Below are 13,887 nucleotides of genomic sequence, written 5' to 3'. Positions count from 1 at the left end.
TTGAAATTCTCAATGTTCATATTTTTTCAGTTTTTTTCCTATCTTTTTAAGTATTAATCATAAGTTAAAGAAAATTTTCTTGTCCAAATTATCCCTGCATTTTCTTCTCTTTTTATCTCTTTTGATTTTTGGTCAGATTCTTAAACTCACTTACATGTATGGTGAGTTTTTTTAAATTATGTGGCTAGACAAAGAACCATAGAAGTGGCAAACGATATTTTCCACTACGGACAGTTTTCCTTTGAGGCTGAGGATCTGCTCACTTTGATTCAATCAGAGTTGTGTTGCTATTTTGGTAAGACCCAGCTCTCTTTGTTCTTCAGGGTGACTCTCCTGGCATTTTTAAAAATTCTATTTATTTATTTTGGCTTCATCATGCAGCATGTAGAATCTTAGTTTCTCAACCAGGAATGGAACCCACACCTGCTGCTGTGGAAGCCTGGAGTCTTAACCAGTGGACCACCAGGGAAGTCCCTCTTCTGGTATTTTTAAGACCCCTCCTGGGTTTCTGACACCTTAGACCTAAGAGACTGCAGGAGTTTCAGTTCTGCCTATGATGATTTTTGTGCTTAGCTTTTTTTTTTTTTATTTTATTTTTTAACTTTACAATATTGTATTGGTTTTGCCATATATCAACATGAATCCACCACAGGTATACATGTGTTCCCCATCCTGAACACTCCTCCCTCCTCCCTCCCCATACCATCCCTCTGGGTCGTCCCAGTGCACCATCCCCAAGCATCCAGTATCATACATCGAACCTGGATTGGCGACTCACTTCGTATATGATATTATACATGTTTCAATGCCATTCTCCCAAATCATCCCACCCTTTTTGTCCTTCAGTCCCACAAAGCTTCAACTGTGATAAAGGGAAATTTTATTTTGCATGGTAGATTTCTTCCTTCTACTGAAACTTTGTCTCCTAAATGCTCTTAGGCAGCTCAGCTCTCTAGTCTCCCTAGCTGCTCCTAGAAGTCATGGTTAGAAGCTGAGCTGAATCTGGGGCTCTTCTTGCTTGCAATCCATCATACCAACTGTACTAAACTGCAAAAACCTCATTGCTTTTTCTTTGGCCCAACAGTAAAGACTTTGCCTGGGCCAACCTAGATCTTCAACCTGTGCTTAGAATAGGCAAATAACTCCCTATTTTAAGTTTATCTGGTTTTTGATTGATTCCACAGTTCTTCAGTTTTTTTTTTTAATAGTTTATTTATTCATTTATTCTTAATTGGAGGATAATTGCTTTACAATAGTGTGTTGGTGTCTGTCATACATCAACATGAATACGTAAACATATGTCCCATCCTTCTGATAAAATAGAGTTTTGAAACGTATTATTTGTCTTTTAAAGCAGTTGCACTGAGTATTGCCCAGCATGAACTTTGGCATTTTTCACCATGATAATGATAACTTTTCGTATAAAGTTTTATACTAAAATAGATTATCTTTTTGACTCCTCCCTCTTAAGGCTTTACCTACTCACAGTACTGTTTAAGAAATATAACTTTTTGCTTAAGACTTACATAGGTTTTATTATTTCACTTTATATCAGTGTTATATATTGGTAAATACTCATCAGTTTTAGGGAATACATTTATTAAGAATATATTATGTGTCCAACATTTTATAATGCACGCTTTTCAAGTGATAATATGTAATTGAAATTAACAAACAGATTTTGATTTTAGCCATAGAATATTACAACATAGACAATATGAAATCTTCATAATTGAAAAAATTATTAGGTCTTTTTCATGACAGTTTTAATTCTTTATAAAAGATAGAGTGAATTATGCTTAGCTTTTTTTAGCAAAAGATAAAATCCATCTTATTTCATCCTTACTCCTTGACTTTTCACTGAATTAAATATTAAAGCTGGTGACACACTAAACTGATGCCATCTGCTATGATGCCAGAATTCCAACATTGTGACAACAATGTCATATCACATATAATGACTGATATATTTGGGGAAAATTAAATAGCATAAAAAGAAATGTTGAAACAATTAGCAAATGTGTTAGTGAACATTTTTAAAATGTGAAAGGTAAATGGATCTTGGCTTTAAGTATGATACAGTTTTAATTTATTGATTTTCTCTCCAATGAAAACACAAATGTGTTAACCATGTTTTATTGAAATAGAATTTTAATCAAAATAAAATGTTTTTCTGGGGCAGTAGATGTGTTTTGTCTATATAGCCTTCTATGTGATATGATTTCAGGTGCTACATCTCAATAATAATTGGTCCTGGATTAAGAAAACAGACCTGGATTTAAGCTTGATGACCCCACAAGGAAAAAGAAAAAAAAAAACTTGTACCAGGGGATGCTAGTGGTAAAGAACCCACCTGCTAATGTAGGAGACATAAGAGATAAGGGTGTGATTTCTGGGTCAGGAAGAGCCCCTGGAGGAGGGCATCGAAACCCACTCCAGTATTCTTACCTGGAGAAATCCATGGACAGAGGAGGCTGGTGGGCTACGGTCCGTAGAGTTATAAAGAGTCAGACATGACTGAAGCAACTCAGCACGCCTGCACACACCAGTTAAAATAAATATTATTACTGATAAGTATTATAATTTTATATAAATGAAGGACTATGGCATGTACTGAGAGGTACTAGGCAAGTATAGTCACTCATGGTTCACTGGTCTTAACTTCAGAGGCAGTCTCGTACCTATTAATAGCACAACGTGAATTAAAAAGCAGAGACATTATTTGCTGACAAAGGTCCATCTAGTCAAAGCTATAGTTTTTCTAGTAGTCACGTACGGATATGAGAGTTGGACCATAAAGATGTTGGAGTGCCGAAGAATTGATGCTTTTGAACTGTGGTATTGGAGAAGACTCTTGAGGGTCCCTTGGACTGCAAGGAGATCCAACTAGTCAGTCCTAAAGGAAATCAGTCCTGAATATTCATTGGAAGGACTGATGCTGAAGCTGAAGCACCGATACTTTGGCCACCTGATGCAAAGAACTGACTCACTGGAAAAGACCCGGATTCTGGAAAAAATTGAAGACAGGAGGACAGGAGACCACAGAGAACAAGATGGTTGGATGATCACTGACTCAGTGGACATGAATTTGAGCAAGCTCTGGGAGATGGCGAAGGACAGGGGAGCCGGGCATGCTGCAGTCCATGGGGTCATGAATAGGTGGACATGACCAAACAACAACAACAACATGAATAAGAGATAGTGTTTAATGCCAAAACACATGTACAACCACAAAGTGAAAAAATCAACTTTGAAGTAGACATTGATTAGTATATCAAAAACCGAAATTAGAAAATAGATTCTTCAGGTCTGTTGTGGTCAATGACAGAGGATATTTGTGTAGGATTAATGAATCTACAAAATCAGTGTTAATTTTAAAATGCATTTAGATTGATGCAGATCACTTTTTTATGAAGTAACTTTAATTATTTAGTGTTAACATTTTAATAAAACTGAAATTACAATAGGCCATATAGCATTTAATATTTTACTATAAAATGTAAAGTATTTTATTTCCAGTAGGGTTATACAGATAACATAATACTATATTGCATGTTAGTACAAAGAACCCACAGCTGATCAAAAGATTTTTGAGAGAAATAAATGGTGCTTATTTTAATTCACTAAGTTTTGAGGGGATTTTCTATGCAATAAAAGTTACCTAAAAGAATTCAGATTAAAAATAGATAAAATCATTACAATAAAATTTAATCAAATTATGAAATAATTTCCTTAAATAATGTGTGTGTGTGTGTGTGTGTGTGTGTGTGTTAGTCCCTCGGTCGTGTCTGGCTCTTTATGATCCCATGGACTGTAACAGACCATGAATTCTCCAGGCAAGAGTACTAGACTGGGTTGCCGTTCCCATTTCCAGGGGATTTTCCCAACCCAGGGAACCTGGGATCGAACCTGGGTCTCCCACTTTGCAGGCAGATTCTTTACCATCTGAGCCACCAATGTACCAATAAATGTGAAGATACAGATACAATGGAACATTCCTTGAAAATATAAAGTGACAAAAATCCTATAAAGGAAATATAAATATTAAAATAAATAAATAAATATAAATCAACCCAGGCTAAGATGATTATAAACATGAGCTCTATGAAATTGTAAATAAATTTGTTCCAGATAATAGAAAAATCAGGAAACTCTACTATTCATTTTGTATAGCAAATATAACCCTTGATACTATAACCAGACAAATATACTACCAGGGGGAAATAAACTGATTTAATTTATTAATATGAATGAAAAAATTCAAGTATAAATTTTAAAATTTTATATCATCACCAAGCAAGACTTATTCTAAGAACTGAAAAAAATAATGTTAATTATTTATATAATATTGCTATATGTAATTATGTATATATAGGCTTACTAATACAGGCTTCCCCCAGTGGTTCCAGTATTCTTGTCTAGAAAATCCCATGGGAAGAGGAGCCCCATGGGGATAAAGTCCATCGGGTCACAAAGAGAACACAAAATTGGCAAACAGCAGCAGCAGGCTCACTAATGTAAGCATAACAATATTCTGAAGGAGGAAACTAACAATCAATATTTGTACAAAAATATCATCTGAAAATTTTCAAAATGTAACCAAGATTAAAAATTCTAGGACTATGAGGTAGAGAATAGATTTTCCTACACTATGACAAAACTCAATTATTAAGGATAACATAGTTATTCTAGTTAGACCAGGTATAAAACACATGGATTCCCACTATCTGCTTGCTCTTCTTACAATATTGGATATCCCGTTGAACATTTTAATTAAAGAGAAATATAAAGTATTCCATTAGTCTCCCAGGGTTGCCATATCAAAGTGGTGCCACAAACTAGGTGGCATAAACAATAGAAAGCTACTGTTTCACATTTCTGGAGGCTAAAAGTCTTGGATCAAGGTGTTGGCAAGGTTAGTTCCTGCTGAGGGTGGTAAGGACAAATGTATTCCATTTCTCTGCCCAAACTTTTGGTGGAAGTCTTTGGTGTTTCTTGGCTTGCAGAGGTATTGCCCTTCTGCCTTTATCTGCACATAGCATTCAACCTTATGTCTGTCTTCAAATTGCCTCTTTTTACAAGAACACCAGCTATTTTGTATTAGGACCTAATGACTTCATCTTAACTAACCACATCTGCAAACATCCTGTTTCCAAGTCAGCTCATATTCTGAAGTAGTGAGATTTAACATTTAAATTTCAGGGGATGCAATTCAACCCATAACAATGCTCTAATTTGGAAAGTATATGAAAGACATAAAAGAAATAACAGATCTATCTATAGAATGAGAGATTTCTCTAAGTTTGTCAGATTTCAGGTGTTATCATCTAGGTATCAAATTTGACACACAGATATAAGCTGATACTCGATCTGGGAGATATGGTCCAGGAAAGGAAAGAGATGAAGAGAAATGGAAGTGAGGCAAGAAAAGTTGTGAACCATTGCTCTTTGGGTTACTCTTTCATGAGAAGTGACAAAAAAAGCAGTTTGCAGATTGGATGTGTGCTTAGTGCTGTGGGATTTTGTAGAAACCTTGCAACTGGGAGTTTTGGTGCCTTCCACACAAGAGATAAAGGAGGTGGGATTTTCTTACTCATTACCTCTCATCTGAGGTGTTCCATTGGTCAGTGTTCAGCCTTTGGGAGCTATATTTCTCACCATTCTGATTTGCATATCTGGCAAAACAACTATTTTATATAACAATAATCTGATATGATAGTCCTTCAAGCAACAAAATTATAATTAGATTCATTTATTAAAATGGGTAAATATTCTAGTTGTATTATGTAAAGTGAAACTATCATATTCACTTTATAAATGTAATTTAAATTTGTAATTATTCTCTGTGCATTTTATACATTTCATATACTAATATTGTAATATCACTAGAACATTATGAAATCATAATAAAGATTTATTTTAAACTTTTATTTGTGAAAATCATACTGAGTAGCTATTAAACCTGAAAAAAATAGTCCTCTGATAATCTCCCTTTGTCATGTGAATTAGCTTTTTAACCATTGCTGAAAAACTTTCTGTGATGCTATATCTTTAATTCTTAGAGAATCTTTTCTAAGTGGGGGGCCAATTAGATATATTCTTTGGACTTCAGTGGTAATAGGCAAAGAAATAGTAACGGGTATTTCAGGCCAAGGCTGTTTTATTATTATCTTACACATTACTTTTTTAGTTATTGTTAGATACTACCTTAATCTATTAACATTAAAAGATTTCTAGAAATACTAAAGTGTACAACCACTAATCCTTTTTGTAAACAATATTACCAGTATGAACAGAGAAAAATAGTGAGCATCTAGTTCAAAGAGTAATTTCTAAATATACTATTATATTCCTCAGATTACATTCTATTGTTTTTAATATGTTATATATAATCCTCATGCTTCTTTAAACATTCAGTCTAGGGATAGAGAGATTTTAAAAGAACGAATTGATATATCCTGCATCATTCATCAGTTAATTTTAGTAGGCTTATTATTTTGAAAATGTCTAATCATTCCTTTAACCTTTAATTGCAGTAGTCTTTATATGACACCTGTTGTCATCATGCAATTATTATCTAAAATAAAACAAATACTAAAATCGAATAGTATGCATACTTTTAGTCTAATCTATTGCCAAAAGCAGTGGTCCAAACGGATCAGTTTCTTAAGTTCCTTGTTTGCCAGAAAACATAAAGATACAAGATAAAGCTGTGTTTCAATTAAATTTCAAAGAAAATCAAAGTCATTAGATTAGCGTAGGCCACACAGGGTTCTTATGAAGAAACTTTTGAAAGGAATGTCATGATAAATCCCCTATAATATATTAACTTTGCCAACCTTAGTCCACATGGCAATTCTTCCATTCTGCAACCAGACTGTTTCATGTAGAGATTAACCCAGTGATCCTGCACTTGAAAGGGAATGCTCTGGGACTTAATTTATATTCAAGCCTCACTGTTCTTTGGGGAAAGGCTGGGTAATCCATACAAATTGCCAAGTGATGAAACCAAGAACAGAAATGGAAATGACAAAACTGTCATGTATTTAACCACTTTTGGAAATAAAACGAAATAGAAATTGGTTAAATATGCTACTGTGAACTCTTTAAAAATTATGGCTGAAAAGAATATAACATTCTCACGAAAACATGGAAAATTTTGGCTATTAATTAGTATCTCCTAGTCAGAGCCACTGACTAGAAGGCTACCCAATGTTTAATGTTTGTAACTAGGGTTAAATATTGATTCATTTATTTAAAATAACTGCAAAGTCTGTTGTTTTTAAAACACTGCATGGGGAAAATGTCCCTTGAGAAAACAATGAGAAAACAACAGCATATTTTATCAATGCAGTATGAAGTGTATGACTTCATTAAATGAAACTCCTCTTGTCACAGGTCTGTAATTTTGTTCAGTTTCAGGTTCAGTTCAGTCGCTCAGTCATGTCCGACTCTTTGTGACCCCATGGACTGCAGCACACCAGGCCCCCCTGTCCATCACCAACTCCTGGAGTTTACTCAAACTCATGTCCATTGAACCGGTGATGCCATCCAACCATCTCATTCTCTGTCGTCCCCTTCTCCTCCCGCCTTCAATCCTTCCCAGCATCAGGGTCTTTTCAAATGAGTCAGCTCTTCATATCAGGTGGCAAAAGTATTGGAGTTTCAGCTTCAACATCAGTCCTTCCAATGAATATTCAGGTCTGATTTCCTTTAAAATGGACTGGTTGGATCTCATTGCAGTCCAAGGGACTCTCAAGAGTCTTCTCCAACACCACAATTCAAAAGCATCAGTTCCTCAGCGCTCAGGTTTCTTTATAGTCCAACTCTCACATACCTACATGACTACTGGAAAAAGCATAGCCTTGACTAGATGGACCTTTGTTGGCAAAGTAGTGTCTCTGCTTTTTAATATGTAATGTTGTTATATCTATTGAATATAAAAATACATATACACTGGGAAATAATTATCCAATATTATGAAATGATATCTTGAAGCATATAAATGTAATGAATATGAAGCATATATGAAATGAATAAAGCAGTTTATGTTGAAAATCTTAGTATGTAAATAGATATATCTTCAAATATGTATGTAAACAAAGTACTTCTCTTGGTTCTAAATATCACTTTTATGTGATGTACCTATACTTCAATACTGAAATTTTTCATTATAAACTTAAAAACACACGTCATCATTAGTAAACTTTGAGAAAACATGTACCATATATATCTGAATGTTTCAAAATTATAGAAAATGAATGGGATACTCCAATAATGAGCCTAAAACATAGTGGGACAGAAAGATTTTCATGTGATGATCCACAGTCAAAGGAATGATCAGATAATTGGTATCAAAAGGATACAAACAATGTCATAACATTAATGGTGAGTGGAATTTCAGGCTGAGGGAATGCTGCACAGAGAAAGGAAAGCTATTCTTATATTCCAGATTCAAGGGTGGCTGGAGACTAGAGTGTGAGTTTGTGTCATATTGTCTATTGAAGTTGAATGGTAATGGCCTATGGAGTTAAAACATCTAATTGAAGTTTTGATTACTTCTTGTAAACCAGTTTCTGTGAAAAGCATGCCAAGTTGCTACCCTTATCACATTACAGTCATATCATACTGAATAATAGATGTGCATGTCTTCTGAACAGTGTGAATACTGCTGTGTTATGTTGGCCACACCTCCATTTTCTCAGAAGTTTTATCTGAGCAATTCATCCAAAGGTGCCTTGACAAGTTTGTGTATGGATAGGAGATAAACACGGTAGAGTAATTAGACACACTTTCTTTTTCTGTGGGTCTGAAAGTCATATGTCTGTGTGTAACCGTCCAAGATCAGAGCTTTTCATATCACTAACTGTTGGACAATTGTAAAAACAAATTAGATGAAAATAAAGCTAGAGTATTTGAAATGGAAAATAGATAATTTTCTTGGAATCTCTATTATTATATATATAATCCTAAAAAAACCTTAACAGCTATTTACCTGGTTACTAATATAATGAATAATTTAGAGTATTATAAGATACATTGGATCTAAATGTCTTTGTTTTAATTTTAAAAATATAGAGGAAGGACATTTAAGTTCAGCGGAAATTAGTATAATAAATTAGAGTTCTGCAAGGCATAACTTCATTCCCTACCATTGAAGAAGCTCTGACAAAAGTGTGAAGCTTGATCCTTTTTCTGTCAACTCTTCCAATCCTGCCTTAGTGAATTTTTGCATAGGCTTTTCTTCTGCCAAATATTTACTGATTGTATTCTGTAATCTCCTAATTATATTACTAGAGAAAAATATTTTTAAATTTGAATTTAAACAATTTTGAATTAACAGATCTGATATGATTTAATACTTTGTATAAATATTATCTATATGTTATATTTTACAACCTACTATGTAGACGTATATGAAACAAATCCTTGCTCAACTAGAGTTGCCCACATGATAGGCAATTTAGTCACAAATCAGGATTTCTATGTTATAGACTTGGAGTATCTACCCTTGAGCGTTGCAGTCAAAACTACAGATACTTGTTAGGTTCTCCAGTCTTTTGAAACAAAAGTGGTTCGATAAGTCATTAAAAAATAGTTTAATAGCTTATTGCAAGATAGGGACTGTTTAGGCTAATGGGGAACTAGAAATAAATAGAATATGGAACAGCTCTGCCCTTACCAAACTTATATTCTATTAAGGGGAGGAAATTGATTTCCCTTACATTCTTCTTAAATTGCTTTGGTATATGTGTGTGTCTAGACATAGAAATGGATAGATAGATTGATTAATGCCCTATTTCTGTAGATTATTTCATCCAATAATATTTCAATAGGACTTTTTGGATTATGTAATGTACTGTGGAAGCTATCTTAAACTACTGTTTGATTGCTTTATTTGCAGAATGTGCCTGTCTCACTCTGTGTTGTGTGGATACTTTGCCATACCTCAACTACTCTGCTCTGCTGCTGTCTATATCCTTGGGTCCCTAAGTTTCTCCCACATTGATACCAATCAGTTGTCCTTGAAAGGCTGCAAGTTTCCTATCAACTCTCAGCATTATTCACTTTCATTTGCCATAAAAAAAGATATTTTGTAAGTAATGTAGAGGTTGCCATTCCTCTCAGACTGATGTTTAGACTCTTATCAAAATTCTCTTTTTAGCTCTCAGTAGTAGTCTTGCCTGGAAAATCCCATGGGTGGAGCAGCCTGGTAGGCTGCAGTCCATGGGGTTGCTAGGAGTCGGACACTACTGAGCAACTTCACTTTCACATTTCACTTTCTTGCACTGGAGAAGGAAATGGCAACCCACTCCAGTATTCTTGCCTGGAGAATCCCAGGGACGGGGGAGCATCGTGGGCTGCCGTCTATGGGGTCGCACAGAATCGGACATGACTGAAGCGACTTAGCAGCAGCAGTATGGAACTGAGACTTACTGATCTTCACACTGAGATCTTGTCCAGTATAATTTGTGTTTATTCACTAAAAATTGAAATTAAGATCAATTACTCTGGTAAATTGGGGCTTCCCTGATAGCTCAGTTGGTAAAGAATCTGCCTGCAATGCAGGAGACCCTGGTTCGATTCCTGGGTCAGGAAGATCTGCTGGAGAAGGGATCGGCTACCCACTCCAGTATTCTTGGTCTTCCCTTGTGGCTCAGCTGGTAAAGAATCTGCCTGCATTGTGGGAGATCTGGGTTCAATCCCTGAGTTGGGAAGATCCCCTGGAGAAGGGAAAGGCTACTCACTCCAGTATGCTGGCCTGGAGAATTCCATGGACTATATGGTCCATGGGGTCACAAAAAGTCAGACACGATTCAGTGACTTTCACTTTCACTCTGGAAAATTAGTATGACTTCCCAAATACATAATTATAGAAACATTTGAGGCATGTATATTTCTGAAATTATCTACTAAAAAAGAAAGAGATATATGCTTAATCCCCTCAAAATGAATATTGAATATTTTATTCAGAACCATCAAAATTATATCAGTGAACTTTGTAACTTTTCATAATGAATTTATAAACAGAAATTTAGATATATTCATTAGTTTTGTAGTATTGTATATATATATATGTATTGAATTAAAACAAAATTACAAATAATATGTGTAAAATATAATACAATGATAAATATTGATCTATGAGGAACCTAATATCAAAGCTGAGATCTGTTTTTATAACTAATTCAAAGAATCAGTGTTCCCATCACTCGCTGATGTTTCTGAATGTAAGTGAAGGTTAGATGGTAATATGGATTAATTGAGTTACTTGTTATTTTATATGTTTCTGCTGCCAGGACAGAAACTGTGACACCTTTAGTCACAGTTCTATATACTGTACCTAGCATGGTGTCTGACTTCATTCAAGGAGCTCAATAGATATTATTGAATGAATGATAAAATAAATTTGGTTGTGTTTGTAAAATGAAACCTATTCAATATAAATTCTGAGCATTTATATAAAATATGAAAAGAAGAAATATAGGTAACATGGAATTATGTCAATAGTTTTATTGAGAATTCAATGTGCAGCTACTTTCTATAGAAACTCAGGATAAAAGATATTTAAGAACATAATTTGATTAAGCAGACATTAATTCCAGAATCTCACAGAGACATTTTTTCTAAAGTCATTACAGATAAATAAATGGAAATACACCCCAGTGCTATTTGTGTGTAAAGTGAAGTAACTCAACTCACACTGAAATTTAGGTTGGTGCAAAAGTAGTTGTAGTTTTACATTGTTGAACTTTGAACTGTTTTTACATTTGTTGAACTTTACATTGTTGAACATTACTTCTTAAGTAAATGTGCTTATGTTATACATTCATTTTATGCACATTTCTTGCTTTATGTTTTTGCTAATAACATTACATGCTGTTTATTTTATATTAATTTTAGACTATAGAAATGGTGGACAAAAAGCAAATTTGAGCAATTTTTTTATTCAAGTTCAAAATGGGTTGTAAAGCAGTGGAGACAGCTGCTGCTGCTGCTGCTAAGTCGCTTCAGTCATGTCTGACTCTGCAACCCCATGGACGGCAGCCCACCAGGCTCCCCTGTCCCCGGGATTTTCCAGGCAAGAATAGCGGAATGGGTTGCTATTTCCTTCTCTAATGCATGCATCCATGCTACTTCAGTAGTGTCCAACTCTGTGTGACCCTATGGACAGCTGCCCACCAGGCTCCTGTGTCCACAGGATTCTCTAGGCAAGAATACTGGAATGGGTTGTCATTTCCTTCTCCAGCGGAGACAGCTAGCAACATCAGTAACAAATTTGGCCCAGGAACTGCTAATGAACATACACTGCAGTAGTGGTTCAAGAAGTTTTGCAAAGGAGCCAAGAGCCTTGAAGACCAGGAGTGTAGTGATCAGGCACTGGAAGTTGAAAATGATGAACTGAGAGCCATTACTGAAGCTGATCCTCTTACAACTACTTGAAAAGTTGCTGAAGAAATCAGTGTCAATCATTCTACAGTAATTTGTCATTTGAAGCAAACTGAAATGGTAAAAAAGCTCGATAAGTGAGAGCCTTGTGAGCTGATTCATGTTGACGTATGGCAAAACTAATACAATATTGTAAAGTAATTAACCTCCAATTAAAATAAATAAATTTATATTAAAAAAATAAAATGTATCTAACTGCTTGCTGTTTACTTTACTATTCCTATTCTACAGGGCCTATCTTAAATCCAACTTCTCTCAGAAAGGTCTTTCCAGCTACTAGAAATGTAATACGTCTTTCCCTGGAGCCCTCTTTGGAATTTTTTCTGTCCATTATTTCTCAAAGTGTGCCACTTTCTTCCAAGAAGTACCTGATACAGTTGCTAATTATGCCAACTTCTAAGTTTCACCTGAGGTTTAATCAGTTGGAAACTCTGTTGTGGAATATGGTAATCTAAATAAAATATTTAACAAATGTTCAGAAAAAAAAAAAAATTGTCTTATTCTACACCACAATAGAAAAGCATTTCTTGATCGGATTGTGACATGTGATGACAATAAACAATGACCAGCTCTGTGGTTGGACTGAGAAGAAGCTCCAAAGCACTTCCCCAAGCCAAACCTGTACCAAAAAAAAGGTCGTGGTCACTATTTGGTGGTCTGCTGCCCATCTGATCCACTACAACTTTCTGGATCCTGACAAAACCATTACCTCTGAGAAATACGCTTAGCAAATCAATGAGATGTACCAAAAATTGCAGTGCCTGCAGCTGGCATTGTCAATAGAATGTGCCCAATTCTCCACGACAATGCCCAACTGCAAGTTGCATAGCCAACATTTCAGAAGTTGACTGAATTGGCTATGAAGTTTTGACTCATCTGCCATATTCACCTGACCTCTCACCGACTACCACTTCTTCAAGCATCTTGACAACTTATTGCAGGGAAAAATGCTTCCACAACAGGCAGAACACACACACACACACACAAATTGATTTCTAAGAGTTTGTTAATCCTGAAGCATGGATTTTTATGCTACAAGAATAAACAAACTTATTTCTCATTTACACAATTGTGTTGATTGCCATGCTTCCTATTTTGATTAACAAAGATGTGTTTGAGCCTATTTATAATGGTTTAAAATTCATGGTCCAAAACTGCAGTTACTTTTGTAATAATCTAATAAGTGCAATAAAGCAAAAATAGATGTTTTTCTGGAACTGTCTTGCTTTTTTGATGATCCAGTGAATGTTGGCAATTTGATCTCTGGTTCCTCTGCCTTTTCTAAAATCAGCTTGAACATCTGGAAGTTCATGGTTCACATATTGCTGAAGCCTGGCTTGGAGAGTTTTGAGTATTACTTTACTAGCATATGAGATGAGTGCAATTGTGTGGTAGTTTGAGCATTGCCTTTCTTTGGGATTGGAAGGAAAACTGCCC

The sequence above is a fragment of the Bison bison genome, unplaced genomic scaffold (genome assembly GCF_000754665.1).
Source record: "Bison bison bison isolate TAMUID 2011002044 unplaced genomic scaffold, Bison_UMD1.0 scf7180017864519, whole genome shotgun sequence".
Taxonomy (NCBI): domain Eukaryota; kingdom Metazoa; phylum Chordata; class Mammalia; order Artiodactyla; family Bovidae; genus Bison; species Bison bison.
The sequence above is the reverse complement of the archived record's forward strand: the minus strand, read 5'-3'. Positions refer to the sequence as shown.